Genomic DNA, 4,213 nt, shown 5'->3' with positions numbered 1-4,213 from the left:
GCCTTGACCCACTTACTTCCCAGCTCCACCCTCCACCAGGATAACCCTTCTTTCTCATCTGCCAAGTCCCTTCAGAAAATATCTTCCATTTTCCAACCCATGATCTGACAGCTTGTATATTAAGCTTTCTTGGCTTCTGTGATTCCAAAAACGTTGATTGCTGACATTTTTCTTTTGACCAGTGTCTCTTAAGTTTAGTTGTACTGTCTCCAAGGGAAGTTGATGTGTCCTGTAGAACTCATGTGTAGATTATGTTTTCCTTTCTGGAAGACACCTCTTTTTGCTGTTATCCTAGGTGACCTTGCCCAGTGACGCCTCCTGCCCTCCCTCTCTGGCCGGGTTTTGCTGGGTCTGACCTGAAAGACGCCTCCTTTTGCTGGAAATCTCTAGGGTAGCAGAGGTTGGTGGGTGAAAGAGGGGTGAAGGAATAGGAAAGATTCAATGGTGATATGAAAAGATGGAGTGATGATAGGTATAGATCAAAAGTAATTAACTCTAGTCTTTTCCTGTTACTTCAACTCTGAGAACCATGAACAGCAAAGTCTTTCGTGACAGCCTCTATGAGGCAGTGTGGGAAGTCCTACAAGGGAACCAGCACAAACACAGAAAGTTCTTGGAAACAACAGAGTTACAGATCAATTTGAAGAACTATGATTCTCAGAAGGACAAATGCTTCTTGGGGACCATCAGGCTTAAGTCCACTCAACACCCCAAGTTTTCAGTGTGTGTTCTTGGGGATCAGAAGCACTACAATGAAGTCAATGCTATGAATCCCCACATGGGTATAGAAGTGCTGAAAAAAACTCAATGAAAATAAGAAGATGGTCAAAAAGCTGGCCAAGAAGTATCATGCCTTTTCAGTCTCAGGATCACTGATCAAGCAGATCTCAAGAATCCTAACACTAGGCCTAAATAAGGCTGGCAAGTTCCTTTCTCTGCTGATCCACAATGAGAACAGAGTGGCAAAAGTAGATGAGGTGAAGTCCACTATCAAATTCCAGATGAAAAAGGTCCTGTGTCTGGCAGTGGCTGTTGGCCATGTGAAAATGACAGATAATGAACTTATTTCCAATGTCCACCTTGCCGTCAACTTTCTGGTTTCACTGCTAAAGAAGAATTGGCAGAATGTTTAGGCTTTGTACATAAAGAGCACCATGAGGTCTATATTAAGATACAGATCAATAAATCTCACTGTAATATAAAAAAGTAATTAATCATAGAAAAAAGTGAATGATTGTATAAAACACAAAGAACATGAATGGAACACACTGTATATGAATACATATATGAAGGACTTTATGCAAACCAATTGTTCTTATATGCCATTGAGTTGCTTGCAACTCATAGCGACTTTATGTATAATAGCTCTAAAACTTGCTCTTTCCTGTGCCAACCTTATTGTCTCTAATACATCTACCCTCATTACCTCAGTCACTGAATGAATCCATCTCATCAAGGGTCTTCCTCTCTTGTGCTGTTCCTCCACCCTTTCGAGCATGTTGTCCTCTCCACATACTATTCCCTCCTTGAAACATACCCAAAGTGGTTAAATGAAGCCGGTTAAATGAAGCCTCAGAATCCTTGCCTCCAAGGAACAGCCTAGTTTCATCTTCTGCAGGACAAATTTGTTTGTTCTCCTGTCAGTCCACGGTATACTGAATACTCTTCTCCACCACCACATCTCAAAGGCATCAATTCTCTTTCTACCATCTTTAGTCCAGTTTTTTTGACACTCAACAAGCAATTATGAAGACCATATCTTGGATCAGGTACAACTTAGTTTCCAGAATGACATCACTGCTCTTCAGTACACTGGAGAGGTCTCTGACAGCAGACTTTCCCAATACAATTCATCTTTTGCTTTCCTGGCTGCTGGTACCAAGAGTTGCAAAATAATAAAATGATTCTTACCTATTCATAGAAAAAGTGGTTAAAATGTTAATTTTATATTAGAATGTTGTTGTTGTTGTTATGTGTCATCAAGTCTCTTGTAACTCATAGCGACCCTAAATGCTTCTCTATCCTATGCCAATCTCACCATCTCTGACACACTCACTCACCACCCCAATCACAAAATCGATCCATCTAATCTAGGGTCTTCCTCTCCTGTGTTGTCCCTCCACTCTCCCAAACATGATGTCCCTCTCCAAGAACCAGTTCCTCCTTGCGACATGCCCAAAGTACATAAGATGAAGCTTCAGAATCCTTGACTCCAAGGAGCATTCTGGCTTCACCCTCTCCAGGACAAACCTGTTTGTTTTCCTAGCAGTCCATGGTATAGTAAAAACTCTTCTCCAGCACCACAGCTCAAAGGCATCAATTATCTTTCTATCATCCCTATTCACTGTCCAGCCCTCTGATGCATTGCACGTAAATGCAAAGACAATAGCCCAGATCTGGCACACCTTAGTCTCCAGGCTGATGTCATTGCTCTTCAGTACTTTGGAGAGGTTCCTCACAGCTGACTTTCCCACTGCAATTCGTCTCTTGATTTCCTGACTGCTGTTGCCAAGAGTGTTGAATATGGAGCCAAGCAAACTAAAGCTGTTAACTATCTCAATCCCTTCACCATCCATACTAATACTGCCAATAAGTGCAGTGGTGAGAATCTTTGTTTTCTTGATGTTGAGCTTCAATCCATATTGAAGGCTGCAGTTCTTGACCTTCTGCAGCATGAGCTTCAGGTCCTCCTCAGTTTCAGCAAGCAGGGTTGTATCATCTGCATAACGCAGGTTGTTGATAACTCTTCGACCAATCCTGATGCCACATTCTTCCTCGTACAGCCCAGCATGTCGGATGTTCTGTTCTTCATACAGATTGAAAAGGTATGGAGACAGAATACATCCCTGGCAGACCCCCTTCTTGATTTTGAACCGTGTAGTGTCTCCTGTTCTGTTCTGATGACTGCCTCTTGGTCCAAGTCTAGGTTTCACATCATAATCACAATCAAATGTTCTGTTATTCCCTTTCTTCTCAGAGTCAGCCATAGCTTGTTTTGATCCACACAGTCAAAAGCCTTTGCATAATCAATGAAGCACAGATAGACATTCTTCTGGTATTCTCTGCTTTCTGCCAAGATCCATTTAACATTAGCTATAATATCCCTAGTACCATGACCTCTTCTAAATCCAGCCTGCACATCTGGCAGTTCTCTGTTGACATATTGTTACAAATGTTTTTGGATAATTTTCAGCAGAATCTTGATAACATTTAGGCAGAAACCAGAGTACAACTTTGTGTCTTAAGGCAGCAGTTTCCAAAAGGAAGGGCATGCAAACAGAGGCTATCGGGTTTGGTTCTTGTCAGAAATTTCAACTTTATACTGGTAATCAGGTCCAGGCTAAGGGCTTTATCTTCTCACTTCTTCATTCTCATAAGCCTAGAGACTCAGCCTAAGCTCCTTCCTTCCTCATTGATGCTGCCCCTCATCGTAGCCTTAAAATTTGCCAACATGAGAGCAATAAAGAATCATTAACTATTTTAAGTGAACTATAATAATAGGAATACGTTTCTGTTTTTCAAAATCACTTTGTATGTTAAGAGGAAAATGAGCTGGAGAAAGGGAGAAATGGTGAATACAATAAGACCAGTTAGGAGAATAAGGTATTAAGTGTGGAAAAATTATGACATCTCAGAATAGTGTGGTATCCAAGGAGATAAAAGAGTACGCATACAGTAAATATTAAGAAGCAAATTGATGAGAGTTGCCGAAGAAGTGAATATTAGAGATGAAAAGAAGAAGTAGTGTGAAGGATGAGGTCAAATTTGGGGACTGCCTTGATAGTGGTGCAATTCTGTGTGATGGATAACCTGGATGAAGACCACGTTGGGTAGTAAAAGGCTTAATGCGGTTTGCATTTGTTACATTAAATGGAGTTTTCAGTAGGTGTAGACACATATGTCAGAGAGGCAGAAGTGAGAGTAGTACCAAATGCAGAAATTTGTGCATTTCCTGGGAAATATGACAGTTAAATCTACATCAAAGGCTGAGGGTGCCAAGAAAGGAGGTGTTACAGAATAGAATGGAAATTTTAAAAGTGGGCTTCCATATGAGTGCTTAGAAATTAGAAATTACTAGCCAGACAGAGGACATCAAACCTACTTATATTTAAAGTCATTTAAAAACAATATTTTAAGACACTGAGGCTCAGAAAAGTTGTATCATTTCCCAATACATATAGCTAGCAAATGATAAGAACAGCTTTAAATCTGA

The 4,213-nt window shown here is 40.7% G+C and overlaps 1 pseudogene; it reads left to right on the top strand.

The window, feature by feature from the left end:
• Positions 1 to 529: 529 nt before the first annotated feature.
• On the top strand, positions 530 to 1,202 carry LOC102869733 (annotated as a pseudogene).
• The last annotated feature ends 3,011 nt before the right edge of the window (positions 1,203 to 4,213 follow it).

Source organism: Elephantulus edwardii, unplaced genomic scaffold (genome assembly GCF_000299155.1).
Source record: "Elephantulus edwardii isolate Elephantulus edwardi_28Jun2011 unplaced genomic scaffold, EleEdw1.0 scaffold00061, whole genome shotgun sequence".
In the NCBI taxonomy this organism is placed as follows: Eukaryota; Metazoa; Chordata; class Mammalia; order Macroscelidea; family Macroscelididae; genus Elephantulus; species Elephantulus edwardii.
Note: the sequence above shows the minus strand (reverse complement) of the source record. Positions and strands in the feature narration are given on the sequence as shown.